Source organism: Bison bison, unplaced genomic scaffold (assembly GCF_000754665.1).
Source record: "Bison bison bison isolate TAMUID 2011002044 unplaced genomic scaffold, Bison_UMD1.0 scf7180017864356, whole genome shotgun sequence".
Classification (NCBI taxonomy): Eukaryota; Metazoa; Chordata; class Mammalia; order Artiodactyla; family Bovidae; genus Bison; species Bison bison.
In genome coordinates, this window is record NW_011494928.1 from 61284 (window position 1) to 80369 (window position 19086).

Genomic DNA, 19086 nt, shown 5'->3' on the forward strand with positions numbered 1-19086 from the left:
CAACAAAACAAAGTTTTAACAAATTTCAGAAGATTAAAAGCCCACAGAATGTATATCCTCTGCTGCTGCTGCTTAGTCGTTTCAGTTATGTCCGACCCGTGTGACCCCATGGACTGCAGCCTGCCAGGCTCCTCTGTTGATGGAATTCTCCAGACAAGAGTACTACAGTGGGTTGCCATGCCTTCCTCCAGGGACTCTTTCCAACCCAGGGATCGAACCTGGGTATCCTGCATTTCAGGCAGATTCTTTACCACTGAGTCATCAGGGAAGTTCCATATATCCTCTAACTATTATGTAATTAATCTAGAAATCAAGCACCAAAAAGCTAATTAGAAAATAAATCCTGAATTCCCAACATTTTGAAACTGTGATAAAAGGCTAACACTGAAGGTTAAATAAAATCACAATGAAAATTAGACAGTGAGAAAATGTACCAATGGATAGAATTTTCAAAATAAGTTGTCAAATAAGGAAGAAAAGTGTAAGTAAAATGGTAAGAATAAGGAAATATACCATATCTATTCACTTTTGCAACCCTCCCCAACAGAAAAAACCCCAAAACAAATCAGAAACAGTAAGTCACAAACATGCTGTTAGTTGTCCATAGAAGGTGTGTAGGAATAAGATCACCTAGAGGAACAGAGCAGAGGAGGAGTGCTCTCTCACTCCTCTGAGTGAGACTTTTTGTACAATTTTGACTATTAGAGCCAAGTCATTTTTTTTTTTTTAAGAAATTAAATCAACAAGGGATTACAAACAGAAACAGATGAATCAGATTGTGTTTCAAATGTATAAATTAGTCACATCTGTAAAGGATGAAGGAAAGACTTGCCCAAGTAACACTAGAGCAAATATTTTTACTATGTACCATTGAGCTAAAAAAGAAAAAGAATCAAACTGTAAACAACATCAAATTTTTAAATAGAGATATGGGTTAGGGATTCTCAAATTAAATATGTACTCTAAGGTGGAACATAGATTCTTATGTAGAAGGAACCGGATTTTTCACTGTTAGAAAAGGGGATTAGAAATATGCAAAGTCTAGAACAAATCTTTCTAGATTTGTGACAGCTAATTGAAAATTTAAGTATCCATATGAATTCATGCTTAGATTGTTAGGTAGATAGAATGATAAAGAGAGAGAGAACAATATAAAATTCTAAATTCCATTCTCTCACATAGGACATCCAAGCTCATTGGAAACAAGGCTGACTCCAGGGCTAGGCCTGGCAGAGTGCATGATGAATGTAGAACATCTTGCTTTATCAGAAAACAAGGAGGCATTTAAAATTATGGAAGCATGTCAAAAAGCACAGAAGCCAGACTTCAAGGGCCACCATTGATCAAATCAAGATCAAAAGAAATAGGTATATTAGTGGGTCATTACTCAGAATAAAAATAGTATAAGTCTATATTAATATAAATAAATGAATAACTAAATTAAATGTAGAGAAAGAAATATTCTCCTTACAATAGAATGCAAATTATTAATTGCAGAAGAAATGATGGGACAAAAAAACCATCAGGGTTGGCAACCACTGTTGCAATACTGGGCAAGTACTTGCTAAAACTAGAAAGTGAGAGTTTGATGAGAAAAAAGATATCCAAGTAATTTCAAAAGCACCTTCTGACAGGATATATATTAATTAAAAAAAGAAAAAGAGACATATTGTTATGATGGGAAAACTTGACCAATATCACCTTGACCAAGTGACCGAATGTAACATCACCAGCCATGGGACAGATAGTGTAACACACGCCCCTGACATGTGCGGTCAAGGCACAACATCACTTCCATGGTTGGTATTCCTGCTAAAAATGCATAAAATGAATCTAATCATGAGGAAATGTCAGACAAACCCAAATTGAGGAACATGCCATAGTGGGACTGGCCTGTGCTCTTCAAAATATCAAGGTCATGAAAGACAAAAAGTGACCAAAGTATGTTTCCAGCTATAAGGAGACTAAGGATCTATAACCATTAAATGCAATACTATTTTTTATATAAAGGAAATTAATGGGTTAATTGTCAAAAATTGAATACTATATGTAGGGTGGAATATTGAACTATATCAATTACACTGTACTAACTTGATGTTCAGTGGTTATATAAAAGAATGTATTTTGCAATTAAAATATGTAGGGAGAAAGGGCATGATGTCTACAGCTTGGACTCAAGGTTTCTTACTTTGGGTATCTCTCTCTCTATTTTTCGTACTTTCTCTCCTGAAAAAACTAATGTGGTAGAATATTAACATGGGGAGAATGTGAATGAGGTATATATGAAACTTTTTATTACTACTTAAGATTGTTTCAAAATAAAAGTAACATATATATATATATATTTCATACCTCTTGTAACAGAATCTGTTGTCATCCCTCCCTATATTCCAAAGGGAGTTTACATGTAAATGTAAAAGGGAAAGCAGTAACATTATATAAAAAAAAAGAGAGTGATTTGCTATAAAAGATAAGATAATTATGACCTATGAAGATACAAGGGGTAGTAATTTGGATTCAAAAGAGGGGAGTTCTGAAGTCAGAAGATCTCTGTTTCTTGTCCAAGGAGGTGTGTACATGGATGTTTAATTTGTGGTGATTATTTGTTCTACATGTTTTTGCTCAGCATGAATTTTTGTTTGTGTTCTGTAATTCACATTTGAAACTAAATAAACAACAACAAAAAAGAAGATAAAGACAGCATTTAGCATTTGATGCCAGCAGTACTGAAGCCATGGATGGTTCAGAAGCAGTCACTAATATTGCATTCTTACCGTCCACATTCATCCAGATGAATGCTCACATCTGAAAGCAACATGAGCTGAGCCCAAGAGCAAATGTTTAGGGTAGCATGCAACAGGGCTATGCCTTGTCATTTTTTTGATCCGTAGTCACAAATAAACAATCTCTATTAATCTTTTAAGAGCCCAGTATTGCGTGCTTGAATCAATTGGTCTCCTAAGAGGATCAGAAATGCTTTGAACAAACTATTCCCCATGCTCCTTTTCTTTGAGAAATGAGAGGAGTAAGACTGCATTTCTGAACCCATGTTTTCCTGGTTCCTTCCTCTATGTCTTTTCTATCCCAACAAACTGAAGGTTTGTTAAGTTAGCTTAAAGCTCAACATTCAGAAAACTAAGATCATGGCATCTAGTCCCATCACTTCATGGTAAATAGATGGGGAAATAGTGGAAACAGTGACAGACTATTTTTGGGCTCCAAAATCACTGCAGATGGTGACTGCAGCCATGAAACAAAAAGATACTTGCTCCTTGGAAGAAATGTTATGACCAACCTAGACAGCATATTAAGAAGCAGAGACATTCCTTTGCGAGCAAAGGTCCGTCTAGTCAAAGGTATGGTTTTTCCAGTAGTCATGTATGGATGTGAGAGTTGGACTAAAAAGAAAGCTGAGTGCAAATAATTGATGGTTTTGAACTATGGTGTTGGAGAAGACTCTTGAGAGTCCCTTGGACTGCAAGGAGATCCAACCAGTCCATCCTAAAGGAAATCAGTCCTAAATATTCATTGGAAGGACTGATGCGGAAGCTGGGGCTCCAATACTTCGGCCACCTGATGGGAAGAACTGACTTATTTGAAAAGACCCTGATGCTGGGAAAGACTGAAGGTGGGAGGAGAAGGGGACGACAGAGGATGAGATGGTTAGATGGCATCACCGACTCAATGGACATGAGTTTGAGTAAACTGTAGGAATTGGTGATGGACAGGGGAGCCTGTCATTTTGCAATCCATGGGGTCACAGAGTCAGACACGACTCAGCAACTGAACTGAACTGACAGATTTTTCACATATTAATGCTCAATGAAAAGGCAAGAAAAAAATTGTACACACATGTATATACACAGCTAACCCTTGATCAGAATGGCACGTGTCCACTTGTATGTGGATTTTTTTCAATAAATAAACACAGTACCACATGATCCATTTTGGTTGAATCTGAGGATTTGGAGCTACAGTGGGATGACTATGGAACTTGAGCATATATGGATTTTGGTATCCATGGTGGGTCTTGGAACCAGGCCCCCACAGACACCAAGGGAGGAATATATGAGTGTGTGTGTATACAATTTCGTAATGCTACCCATATTAAGATGACTATACAACCCAAAGTATCCAGAAATTCCTGTTTATATGTTGCGCAGTGGCTTCTAACCAATTTAATGTTTGTCATTATGAAAGTACCCCAATCTATGGAAAATTGTGACTCCTTCCCTCTATCTTTATGTCTTTAGTTATGCAAAATCTTTTCTGCCAGTTATCCAGTCATTCTTATTGATACTTGCTGTGTAAATAGTTGCAATTTTGGTGTGTGCATGGGAGGAGGTGAACTCAGGGTGTACTTCCCCCAACACCATATACCTGAGATACATAAAAAAATATGTGCTTTTAATGAAATGACTTGAAGGCTAGAATTTGCTTCAGTTAAATATGAGCGGGAAAAGATGACGGGAGGAGAGATGAAACGAAACGTGCATGAGTTGATAATTGGTGAAGCTGGATAATGACTATATTGAAGTTCATGGTATTTTATCTATTTTGTATATTTGGAAATTCCCCATAGTATCACTTAAGAATCATAGATTGCAATTATCATTGAAAATGGTATTTCATTATTCTTTTATTTTGCTTTCCTCTGAGTATTGTAAAAATTTATTTATTTTTCAATTAAAGGATAATTGCTTTATAAAATTTTGTTGTTTTCTGTCAAACCTCAACATGAGTCAGCCATAGGTATACATATGTCCCCTCCCTTTTGAAACTCCCTCCCATGTCCCCCCCATCCCACCCCTTTAGGTTGATACAGAGCCCCTGTTTGAGTTTCCTGAGATACACAGCAAATTCCCGTTGGCTGTCTATTTTACATATGGTAATGTAAGTTTCCATGTTACTCTCAACATATATCTCACCCTCTCCTCCCCTCTCCCCATGTGCATAAGTCTATTCTCCATGTCTTTTTCTCCATCGCTGCCCTCCAAATAAGTTCTTCAGTACCACTTTTCTAGATTCCATATATATATGCCTTAGCATACGATATTATCTTTCTCTTTCTGACTTACTTCAGTCTGTATAATAGGCTCTAGATTCCTCTATCTCATCCTCTGAATATTTTTGAAAATGAAGGTGTTAGTCACTCAGTTGTATCCAGCTCTTTGTGACCCCATGGACTGTAGCCTACCACGCTCCTTTGTCCACAGAATTCTTCAGGCAAGAATAATGGAGTGGGTAGCTATTTTCTTCTCCAGAGGATCTTCCCCATCCAGGGACTGACTTCTGTGTTACAAGCAGATTCTTTACCATCTGAGCCACTGGAGAATTAAGGGCACACAATTTTCTTAAATTATCAGCCACTGTAGGTGGTACTCTGAGGAAATATGTGGCAGATTTTTATGTGTGTTTTCCTCATATGACTTTGTGTTTTATTCTTATGTTCCTATTTTTTTTAAACAATTGTAAACAGTTTTGAGCTTTTCATCACTGCTTAGAGTAAAATTCAAGAATATGTTTGTTAACTACTGAATATTCAAACTTATGTGTTTGGAGCATGCTAATATTTTATACTTCTGTTATGGTTTTTCCCTGGGTATGTTCTGACAAGCTTTTTGTTTTCTTAGAATCTTCTAAATATATTTCTCAGCAAGGAGTGTAGCAAGGGGACAGATTTCAACAAGTTTCTAAGCTTTATTGAATTATCTTCTCAGTTGGCCTATTGAGAAATTGCTTTTTGACAACCTGAGGATTTGTACTCCTACCTTTGTGGAACAAATTGTTCTGATTCATGGTCTAGTTCGTGACACCTAGATGGTTGTGATGAGATAAATAGACTATTCTGGATATGAGTTATCACTTTCATTGTTTTTACAACTAGAAAATTTTGAATTCACCAAAAATTTTTTTTTTAATAAAACCATAGAGTTAATTTCAGGACTGAAAGACCTGGTGGTTCAGCATGTCTTACCTTTTCTCCTAAAAAAGCAGCAATTTATGAATTTGTCCCAGACAAAATGGAGGTAATGCAAGGGTCATTGGTTCATAAACCCAAGAAAGAGCAATTATGGATATTGTCCTAAAGAATAATAGAAATAAATATCTGGACAGGCTACACCACTGGACTGGAGAATTCGGTTAGGGTGAGGATATAGGTTTCAGGAAGCAAAACAGAAAGTACAGAAACCAGTTGGAAGGAACATTTCCTACTTGGAATCAGGAAAGAAATGGTTTCATTGAGATAATCTACCTTCCCATTCAAAGTGTGAATTACGGACACAGACCACAATCTCATGGCTACCCAAAGGGAAAGAGGGGGTGGGGAAGGATAAATTAGAAGTTTGGGTTTAACAGATACACACTAATATATATAAGTAAAAACAACAAGAATGACAGTATAGCACAGGGAACTATATTCAATATCTTCTAGTAATATATAATGGAAAATTATCTAAAAAAGAAGATATATATGTATACACACACACACACACATATAACTGAATCACTCTGCTGTACACTTGAAACTAACACAGCATTGTGGATCAACTATACTTCAATACAAAATTTTTTAAAGTGTGAACTATTTTTTTCTTCTTATCAATAAGGAGTGGGACTTAACAGTAGAAAAGTCAATCTTTGTAATAATGATGATGATGGTGATAAGAAAAACATCTGTTGAGGGCTGATTTTAGAGCCTAGTATTGTGTGACAACTTTGTCAAACATATACCACTATAATTCTCATTCCTTTGAAAGTAAAATGCTGTGCTTATCCCTATTTTATAAATGAGAAAACTGAGGCAGAGAGAGGTAAAGCAAATGTCTGAAGGTTACTGAATAAAAGAACCCAGATTTAAACTTGGGCAATATCAGTCTGACTTTGGACCCAGTACATCTATAACAGCTCTGTTAAATAACTGGATAATTATAGTTATTTAATAATACAGGATAATTATACAAAAATGCCCCTGAAGCAGTAACATCAAAATATCTTCAAAGAAGTTTAGATTCATCTATAACAGCTCTGTTAAATAACTGGATAATTATACAGTTATTTAACAATACAGGATAATTATACAAAAATGCCCCTGAAGCAGTAACATCAAAACATCTTTAAAGAAGTTTAGATTCAATCCATAGGTATAGAAACCTTTCCATGGGTCAAGTTCTACATTGGTAAATTTTCATATATTTTTGTTTTACTTAATCTCCATAAAATATTTATTAATAAATGGTAGCAACTAATAAGTAATAAGGCTTGATTTTGTATTATTTTTCTGAGTCTGTAATATCTCCATGCTGTCTTCCTCTAAGAAACTATCAAATTGTTTATATTGCTCTTTCTTTTAACTTGTTTCAAATTTTTTAGGATGTTAAAATATGATGTAATTCAACTTTAGTGACAGTACATTTACAAAGTTGTACACCTATCACTACTATTTAATTCCAGAGTATTTTTCATCACTCCAATAGGAAACTTCACATATATTTAGCACTCCTCTTCAATACCTTCTACCTCCAAGCCTTTGCGACCACTAATCTGCTTCCTGTCTCTATGGATTTGCTTATTGTTAATATTTATATAAATGGAATCACACGTGTTGGCTTTTTCATCTGGTTTCTTTCACTTAGCCTAATGTTTACAAGGTTCATTCATTCTGTAATATGTATCAGTATTTCATTCTTTTTTATGGCTGAGTGATATTCCATTATCCGAATATCCCATGTTTGGCATATTCATTAATCAGTTGATGGACCTTTGGGTCATTTCCTTGATTTGGCTATAGTGCTGCTATGAACATTCATGTCCAAGTTTTTGTTTGAACACCTGTTTTCATTTCTCTTGGGTACACACTCAGAAGTGAAATTGCTGGAACACAAGGTAATTCTTTGTTTAAACAGGAATGACTAAAGTGTTTTCTGCAATAGCTGCATAACTTTACATTCCCACCAGTAATAAGAAAAGTTCCAGTTTTTCTGCATTCTCACTAATGCTTGCTATTTCCCATGTTTTCGTAGTTGTTCTACTGGGTGTGAAGTGGTATCTTATTATGGTTTTGATTTGCATTTGCTTAATGACTAAGGATGCTGCTGCTGCTGCTGCCAAGTCACTTCAATCATATCTGGCTCTATGTGACCCCATAGACCATAGCCCACCAGGCTCCCCTGTCCTTGGGATTCTCCAGGCAAGAGTACTGGAGTGGGGTGCCATTACCTTCTCCGAATGACTAAGGATGTTGGGCCTCTTTTCATGAGCTTGTTGGATATTTGAATATCTTCAGAGAAAATATTTAACAACAGGACTATTCTGCTTTTTAGTGCATTGAATTGTACTTCAATGTATACTTATAGTAATTACTAATGAGAGGACTTCTGCCATTTTTCTATTTGCTTTCTTATATGTTTTTTGTTCCTGAATTTTCATTAATGCTTTTTGTTTTTCTAACTGACTTTTTCTAGCGTATCATTTTGATTTTATTCCCATTTGCTTTTAACTATCCATTTGTCTTCATTCTTTTATCTTTCTTCTCCTCAGCCTAGATAGTTTCAGTTGACCTATCCTCAAGTTTGTTGATTCTTTTGCCTGCCCAAATCTATTATTGGGCTCTTGTAATGAGATTTTCATTTCAGTTTTGTGTGTCTCAACTCTAGCATATTTATTTGGTTCTTTTTTATAATTTGTACGTCTTCACTGATATTCCTCTCTGGTGGCTCAATAGTAAAGAATTCTCCTGCCAATGTAGTTGACCTGGGTTTGATCCTTGGGTTGGGAAGATCCCTTGGACAAGGAAATGGCAATCCATGTCAGTATTCTTGACTGGGAAACCTCATGGACAGAGGAGCCTGGCAGGCTATGTTCCATGGAATCACAGAACTGATTCTTAGTGACTACACAACAAATTGACATTCTCTATTAGTGATAAAGATTAGTATATTCTGTAATAGTTTTCCTATTTTCCTTTGATTTTTGTCCATGTTTTTCTTTAGCTCTTTGAGCATATTTAAGACAGTTGTAACTTCAATGTCTCTGCTTCCTTGAGAATGGTTTCTGAAATTTCTTTGATTCTTGTTAATGAGCTCTATTGTCCTTGTCTCATAATTATTTTGTTTAAAAACTGGAGAATTTGAATATTACAATGTAATAACTAAAATTCAGATCTTCCCTCCTCCACCTACTCCCAGCAAGTTTGCTCTGTTGCTCTTTCTGTCTGCAGTCATCCAGATTTTCAGTGACTTTTCCAAACTGTTTGCAAGACAGTATTTCCTGTCATGATGTTATGGAGTCTCCAATCCATTAGCTTAGCAGTCAGCCAATGACTGGACAGAGATTTCTTTAAACTCCTGAAGCCAAAAAGTAAAACAAATAAAGCAAAAACTCCTCTCATTCTTTGTAGATTGGTTCTGAGTTATAGCACTCCAATGCTTAGCCAGGACAGTTATAACTCTGCCTCAGCCTTTTTCTTCTGCTTATTCAGTGCTAATATATCAGCCAGAAGTTGAGTCCAAGATCCCTTGAGGGCTTTTATGGGCGTATATTCATCCCTGAGCATGATGTTGCTCTCTGATTCCTTAGTAGATGCGGAAATCCCTCATTTCCCTGTGTGTCTTCTTCCTTAGCCTAATTTTCCTCAGTCTTTTAGTTCTGTCTCAGAATATCTTGCCCTATCATCTCTGCCTTGCCACAGGTGGCTGTAATAATACACACTTTTAAATATTTTTGAAAAGTTCTTACCAAGAGGCCATTCTAGCAATGACAGAGTTCCAGGGGGTTGCAAATAAAGGCAAATCTCAGAGTGAATCCGCCAGCTAACCACCAAACAAGTCAAAATCATAATCACAATAATTCACAATTATTTGAGAACAAGGTTCAATTGATCCATGAGGTCACACTAGGAATGAAAGTTGTGTTCCAGTGGCTGCTGTCAATCTGAGGAATGGAGGAGGTAGGCTGGTGAGCAAAAAATGCCATAATAATCATTATACTTAATCTGTAAATTTGCAGTAAAAAATACCTTATAATTAGTAAGGAGAACTAAAGTAGATAATGTCTGACTAACTCTAAGTATGTCCAGTAATTGTTCAGTAAATGCATGGTATTATTACTATTGTTTATGAAAAGATTTTTTTTTTTGATGCTATGTTGTAGGCAGAGAGCAGAGTAATTCTTTCTGAACACACTGAACAACTTTTTTTTTTTTTTAATCATTTTTTACCATTGACATACTCAATCAATAGTTATCAACTAATGACTTATGACTAGCCAGGAAGAATGCATTATTACCTCCATCCACCCTCTTATTCCTCATTATTATGCCTGTCACCATGGCTAGATATTCCCATTTATGAGTTAGTTACCTTGACAGAGAATTTTGAAGGACAAAAGATGGCTCCTAGCCGCCTGTAGCAGAGAAGGCAATGGCACCCCACTCCAGTATTCTTGCCTGGAAAATCCCATGGACGGAGGAGCCTGGTAGGCTGCAGTCCATGGGATCGCAAAGAGTCGGACACGACTGAGCAACTTCACTTTGACTTTTCACTTTCATGCATTGGAGAAGGAAATGGCAACCCACTCTGGTGTTCTTGCCTGGAGAATCCCAGGGATTGGGGAGCTTGGTGGGCTGCCGTCTATGGGGTCACACAGAATTGAACACGACTGAAGCGACTTAGCAGCAGCAGCAGCCACCTGTAGAGAAAGAACAACTGTAGATAAGATAGCGTGTTCAGATGCTCTTACCCCACGTTCTGTAAATAATGGCTATGTAACAGCTGAGATCATTTACAGCACTGCACATGTGCATCACAGGGTACTTGCTTGGTCCCGGACTACTTTGTGCTGCGTGCCTGTATGAGCTTCACCTGAAGAAATGGTGGCATCACTGCTGTGTCGTGGCTGCATCCATTGGGTCAGTCATGAGAGGAGAGAACCTAGGGTATCTATCATGAATTATAGTCAATGATTTGATGCATTCAGCTCTATGAAAGTTTTTCAAGTGGTCTCGCCAGCTGTGAATGAAATCCCTGGAGCCAAGGTATTCAGTCCTGCTTCCTGGGTGTAGATTTAAGTCAGCTGATGTCATAGCTACTATTGTACACATTTTTAGGCCAAATCAATTAATTACTTGTGTTGACTGCATCTACTCTACTGACATTATCTCCCTGTAACTACATTTCAAACTTGAACCTCTTTATTGTACTGTAAAAGCAAGTTCAGAATGTAAACTCTCTGATCACTTAAAAGGTATCATTTTTGCCTGAAGTATAGATGTAAGCATTTGAAGTCCCCATTGAGCTTCCCAGTGAGAACCCAGTACTTACTGACTACTGACATCTTGATTGTATTCCTGCAACTTAGCTGTGCCCAGAATCCTAATCCACAGGAAATGTTAGATAAATGTGAAATTGTTTTAAATTGTTTTAAACTGCTAAGTTTGTGGTAATTTACTATGCAGCATAGAAAACTAATTCAACAATTTAGTGTTAGTCTTATAATCATGCTGCTTTGGGAGCACAAGTTATGTGCACTGAAATCATGCTCTAGGGTCAGGAAGAATTCCTAGAGAATGCAAATCTTGAGCTAAAATTAAGAGGATATTAGTAAAAAAGAGTCATCAGAAAATTTAACTAGGAGTTAGCTAGAAGAAAGAGGAATAGCCTTTAAGATATTTTTGTGATATGGCAAAACTGATGGTATTTATTTTAGTGTAAAGAGAAATGAAAGGTAGTGAAGGATCAGAATTTATACAGACTTCTATCTTGGTCAGATGTTCTAATTTATATGATGGGAGACTGTTAATATAATTTAAACTAGGAAGGTGTGATCAGATTAATGTGCAAAGTCAGTTTAGCTTAGCAGTTGTAATATATGAGAGTCAAAAGCCAATTCTAGCTTTAAGAGCAAAGATTACAGGAATAAGAAGCAAGTGGCTCCTCTCTCCTTTCTCCCTCATTGTGCATCTGAGAATCTATACAAGGACCTCACCTCGTTGTATTGAATTTATTTACCAGGCTCCCTAAGAGACTGTGAGTTTCCAGTGGGCAACCACCACGTCTTATTCACTTCTGTTTCTCTAGGGACTAAAACAGTACCAGGTACATGACTTACACCATTACAAGATAAATTGTTATTGGCTTAATAGACCATTCAGGAGTGGTTTTTGTGAAATTGAGAATAAGTTTAGAATAAATAAGAGAGAAAAAGAACAAATTAAAAGGTAAGAATTTCCACTTCAGAAAATCTGCTCAAGCATACCTGATATAAATTATAAAATAGTGGACTTTGCTTATTTTGCAAGCCTATTATATAATGTGTATACATTTTTATAGGCTTATTTAAAACACTGTTTTGAAATGAACAAAAAAAGAAGCAATAATATCCACTATGGAATTTAAATAGTCTTATTATATGCAACAAGCTTTTGAGTACATGTCAGGCTGTAATTTGGATTGGAAAGTGGGATTAGGGCAATAATTAGCAACCATATTTCTTGAATCAAATTGCGTTACAGATTTCTGTGGGTCACTGAGGTATATTGAGCCTTACCTTACTTTGAGTCATGCTGAAATATTCTTAGAAAACCCTTAGGATGAGCCATCATCCTTCCCTTATTCTTTGTCTTTCCAACTTGACTCATGTAGTCTAGCCACATTTTCTTCCACATCTGAATTATTGAACTACCTTCGTGGTTGATCTTTTGTGTCAAAACTAGACTAATAGTGAGGAAGGACAATGGATTTTTAAGTCAAATAGATTCAATATTGAAGCTGAGCTCTTTATCCTTTTGTCAAATAATTTCTTTGACTCTTTTCTTTATGTGGAAAAAAAAATCTATTCCCTATTTGTAAGGATTATTGGGAAGATTAAACAGGAAATCTTTATATGTTTATAATCACAGTAAGTAAAATTCTCAGATGCTATTATTTCTGATTTTTTACCAATTGAATAAGCTCAAATAAAATAAGTAGATTTTAATGAAAGGTATCATGGGACAGGGGAAAAACATGATCAGTTGGACCTCATCTACAATCCTGTCTTTATTTTCTTATTTTCACATATATGACCCTCAAATAGTGTGCAGCTGGCGAGCAAAACAAGTAATTAACCAACCAAAGTTGAGTGAAACTAGTCCTAGTATTGGCTAACCTCTCTGGATGAAACATAAGATGGGAAATTTGAGCTTTCTAGGTTACTATTCTGCTATGTTCATTAAAACAGTCTCAAAAGAGTAATAAATATAATAGTAGCATAAAATATATATACATATAATTAATATCTAGTTTATTCCAAGTGAATGGGGACTTCATGAAATGTGATAAAAGTTGTTTCCTTGTATATCTAAAAAGCGCTGTTATTATACACTTTGAAAATCTTTTTTGGCTGTAGTTCAATCTAAACTTGTCAAAAGTCAGGAGTAAGCTCTCCATCATCATCGTCATCAATTTTCTTAAGTTCTAGAAACAATATCATACACATGTGTAATTTAAACTTTTTTGACTATGGTAAATTTGAGAACAATTTAGCTGTCACAGCAGGAATCATGGGTAATATAGAATGAAAAAATGAGAACAATGACATACCATTATTACTGATAAGTATAGTCTAAAATTAGCTGATGTAGTGATTTCAGGTTTGAATGCACAGCTGTACCTTATACCTCTGAGAATTTTTTGCCAGGATTCAGTTTCAAGAGCTCAGCTTTAGCAATCACTTTTTGCAAACTTTAGTCATTATCTGCTAAGATTTATTTTTTCCCTGTATCAATTGCGAATCTAGAAACTCTAATAAGGTAACATTAAAAGATTTTATTCATTAGTAAATATTCAGATTTTAATAAATTATTATTGAATTAGACAATGTTTTTGAAAGTAATTTGCATTCTTTTAAGTGTTCTATAAGGTAATACATGGTATCTCACACAGTAGGTGCTCAAAAAATGTTTTTCAATAAGTGAAAAATGTATTCCTCTGCCTTTCTTTCTTTTACTTTTTCTTTCGTATATGCATTGAGCAATGTTTTCTTTCTCTCCAGCTCCCCAATATTCCTACCATGATGAACACTGCCTTACAACTAAGATGAAATTAAGTGTTTTTTGGAAAAATAAAAAATTTCCCTCAAAGAATTATTAAAATTTAAGAACTTGCACATATTCAAATATGAGGAAATTTGTATATATTTTAAATAAGTAAGTATCATCTTTCCCCCTACTCAAGTTCATTGTCAGGTTAAGACTGCAACGGATAGTATATTCTTTGGAAAGAAACACTGCATGGATATGAGAACCACCAATGGCAGCCCACTCCAGGACTCTTACCTGGAAAATCCCATGGACAGAGGAGCCTGGTGGGCTGCAGTCCATGCGGTCGCAAAGAGTCAGACACGACTGAGCGACTTTACTCTCACTTTTCACTTTCATGCATTGGAGAAGGAAATGGCAACCCACTCCAGTGTTCTTGCCTGGAAAATCCCAGGGACGGGGAAGCCTGGTGGGCTGCCTTCCATGGGGTCGCACAGAGTCCGACACGACTGAAGCGACTTAGCAGCAGCAGCAACAGAATGAGATACAGCATCTGAAGGTTTAATTTACAAAGGAGTTAGAAAGCTGGTTATATTGGGAGATGAAACTGAAAAGTATTTGAACATTTAGAAACTTACGTGGCAGAGGAGTAAAGAAGTAGAGTGAATAAGTAGCTCAAGGTAGTTAAGCTGTTTTGGGTGCAGACCAAGCGATCTGATGATTAAACTTGTAACTCAGAAGACAGTGAGTGAGAATCTACATATTGTTGGCTGGCTCATATACTGTGGAGTCCCATCCGGACAAATATTACAGACCAATTTCTCATCGTAGGTGACTCTTGGGTACTGACGTAATGGGAGGATTACCGGTCTTACGTTAGAAATCTCTAGTTCTGCTGTGTGTACTGGTGACTTTAGCCAACATATCGATACAAATTGATCTTGATTTCTTCATATTTATGTATATTTTAAACATTCTATTTGTTTGTTTTTGGCGGTGGTGTGTCTTCGTTGCTGCGCAAACTTCCTCTGTTGCCATGGGCCGGGGCTGCGCTAGAGCTGCAGGGGCGCGTCTCCTGCTGCAGAGCGGGGCTCTTGGGCACGTGGAGCTCGGTGGGTACTCCCGGTCTCTAGCGCGCAGGCTCAGTAGTGTGGGGGCACAGACTTAGCTGCTCCCCAGCAAGTGGGATCTTCCTGGATAAGGGATTACACCTGTGTCTCCTGCATTAGCATGCGGATTCTTTACCACCTAGCCACCAGGGAAGCCCAATTTCTTCATATTTAAACTGACAACAAAAGGACTCAACAACAATACCTCGTGGTATTGATATTGTAATAGTAATGTGAAAATGTTCTACTGCCCTGAATGGTTTTATTTTGATAACGTATATCAAAAGAGAGAAAAAAAAATGTAGTTTTCTGGTGAATACAAAGCATCACATTTTAGAATTTTTTTTTTAACATATGTGGGTTTTTAATTCTTTTGGCCCAATCCCTTTGAGTCAAAAGCAGAGATTGATTCTTTAATTAAATTTTATGTAATATATGGGAAATAGGTTATCTTTAATTAAATTCCTCTGAGGATTTTTCTTCAGAGACTAGGGCAAGATCCTAAATTCACTTTGTGGAAAGTACTGTTTAATTATTAAAATGTAAAGTATTTTGAATCAATTTAAAATTGCCCCCAAAGATTCTTGTCCTATTAAAACAATATTTGGGAAAGGAGAGTTAAACATCAGTTAAATTATATAAAACCTTCCACAAAAATAGATGAGGTTAATAAACAACTAGTTTAAGTCAATATATGCCTTGGAATTGAACTGCCTTATATCCTGATGTTGGGAAAGATTGAAGGCAAAAGGAAAAGAGGGCGGCAGAGGATAAGATAGGTTAGATAGCATCACTGACTCAATGGACATGAATTTGAGCAAACTCCAGGAGATACTGAAGGGAAGACTGATATGCTGCAGTCCATGAGGTTACAGAAAGTCAGACACAACTTAATGACTGAGCAGCAAGAACAAATGGCCAAAAGAAGTTTAAGATATAGGCATACATGTTTTCCACGGGAGCTCTATATGTCAGAAAAGCAATACATTGTTTCAGAATGAAGAAAGCAGAGTAATGGAAACCAGCAAGTGTCTCATATTGTTTTCATTTCACAGTGATTAAGGGAGGAGACAGAGAAAAGCAGACTCACTCCGCTAACAACAGCTTGACAGGAACAACCAATTGAGGGGAAGATTGACTCTGACAGCACTGTGATGGTTCAACCCCACATCGGGGAGGGAATGGGCAAGGCTAAAATTCCAGGACGAGAAGTCCTGGAAGTGCTGAAGTAAAGAGTGAGGACAGAAATTATTAATACTTATTTTAGGAAAAAGTGGCTCAATAAGAGGGTACTGTGGAAGATAACTGGGACTTGTGCAATGGCAAAGAAATTCTTCTGAGATTTACACTTTACATTGACGTCTCATTTACTATAAATTTTTAGTATATGTTCTGCTGAAGCAAGTACCACCATCAGTTTCTGAGACTCTCCATGGCCTCCCTGGTGGCTCAGTGGTAAAGAATTTGCCTGCCAGTGGGCGAGCCACAGGAGACGCAGGTTCGATCCTGGGTGGGGAAGATCCCCTGGAGAAGGACATGGCAACCCACTCCAGTATTCTTGCCTGGGAAATCCCGAAGATGGAGGAGCCTGGAGAGGTACCGTCCACAGGGTCACAAACAGGCAGTCATTACTGAAGCAACTGAGCACATGTTGAGCACATGGTGCCTTTCAGCTCTCAAGTTTCTGTGGCTTTAAGAAGTATGATGTTACGATGAACATTGGGGTACACGTGTCTTTCAATTCTGGTTTCCTTGGTGTGTATGCCCAGCAGTGGGATTGCTGGGTTGTATGGCAGTTCTATTTCCAGTTTTTTAAGGAATCTACACACTGTTCTCCATAGTGGCTGTACTAGTTTGCATTCCCACCAACAATGTAAGAGGGTTCCCTTTTCTCCACACCCTCTCCAGCAAACTGCTACTGCTACTGCTAAGTCACTTCAGTCGTGTCCGACTCTGTGTGACCCCATAGACGGCAGCCCACCAGGCTGCCCAGTCCCTGGGATTCTCCAGGCAAGAACACTGGAGTGGGTTGCCGTTTCCTTCTCCAATGCATGAAAGTGAAAAGTGAAAGTGAAGTCGCTCAGTCGTGTCTGACTCTTAGTGATCCCATGGACTGCAGCCCACCTGACTCCTCCATCCATGGGATTTTCCAGGCAAGAGTACTGGAGTGGGGTGCCATTGCCTTCTCTGTCTCCAGCAAAACAAAACACAAATACAATATTATAAAGTAAAAAATAAATAAATAAATTTTAAAAAAGTATGATGTTGATATTCTTATAAATATCTAATTTTGTTTAAAAGAAATAAAATAGGCAACCTGATCGAATGTTTCTGAGCCTGACCATTTGTTTTGAGGTCTTTAACCTGAATTTCTATGCTGGGCTTCCCAGGTGGCACCCAGCTGTCAATGTAGGAGATGTGGGTTCCAACCCTGGGGCAGGAAGATCCCCTTGAGTGGGAAATGGCAACTCACTCCAATATTCTTGCCTGGAAAATTCCATGGACAGAGGAGCCAGGTGGGCTACAGTCCATGGAGTCACAAAGAGTCAGTCATAACTGAGCGACTGAACACACACATATAAAATGACAGGGAAAGGAGTAGGACCACCCCTGAGATCCAGAGCAAACACCGTGGAGAAAATTAAACCTTCCTGTAGGCTGGCCTATAGATGCGGTTTTACAAAATATTTAAACAATTCCACCTTTACAAATAAAATTTGGAATGACTTTTTAATGCTATTGCTGTTGTTTTTTCAGATTTCCTACTTACAACCCCAAGGAGTACGTAAATTTTTTTCACACCATTGTCATCACAGAGAGATCAACGTTTTCAAAATGCGTCACAAGATAAAAATCACATCCTAGTTGAAGAGCAATGTTGGAAACCACTATATTAGACTTGTTTTTTCTGATATTTATCTATTTGGCTGCACCAGGTGAGTAGTGGGATGCGTGATGTTTAGTTGTGCCATGCAAACTCATAGTTGCAGCATGTGAGGTTTAGTTCCCTGATCATGGATTGAATCCGGGTCCTCTGCACTGGGAGCTCAGAGTCTTAACCACTGAACCACCAGCAAAGTTCCTAGACTTTCATTTAAGAGTAAAACATTTGATTAACCCATGTGATGGGATTTTATTTGATATTCTATAAACTTACTAGAGGGCTTCCCCAGTGACTCAGTGGTAAAGTGGTAAAGAATCCATGTGCAAGGGAGCAGCCACAGGAGACTCAGGTTCCATCCCTGAGTTGGGAAGATCCCCTGGAGGAGGGCGTGGCAACCCACTCCTTATTCTTGCCTGGAGAATCCCATGGGCAGAGGCACCTGGTGAGCTAGAGCCCACATCGTCACAAGAGTCAGACACAACTGAAGCAACTTAGCAGGCACGTGCATGCAAACTCACTAGAAAAGAGGATGGAGCTGAAGGTCAAGATTTTTCCCATTGTTCTGACACTCTGCCCACTCTCTATGGACATGTGCTGTGAAATTGATCTATTTTTCAGAGTTGTGGGTTACATAGTGGCAATATTTCAAGTTCTTGTTGATATTGAGAACATACCTAAATCTTTTATAGTGCGTATATGCATGCTAAGTCATCTCAGTCCTGTCCGACTCTTTGCGACCCCATGGACTGTAGCCCACCAGGCTCCCCTGTCCCTGGGATTCTCCAGGCAAGAATACTGGAGTGGGTTGCCATGCCCTCCTCCAGGAGATCTTTCCTACCCAGGGATCAAAACTATGTTTTTTATGTCTTCTGCATAGGTAGGTGGACTCTTTACCACTTGTGCTACCTGGGAAGCCCAAAACTTTTTACAGTATTCCATTGTTATTCACTGGAGAAGGAAATGGCAACCCACTCCAGTTCTTGCCTAGAGAATCCCGTGGACAGAGGAGCCTGGTGAACTGCCATCCTTGGGGTCACACAGAGTCGGACATGACTGAAGCGACAGCATGCATGCAT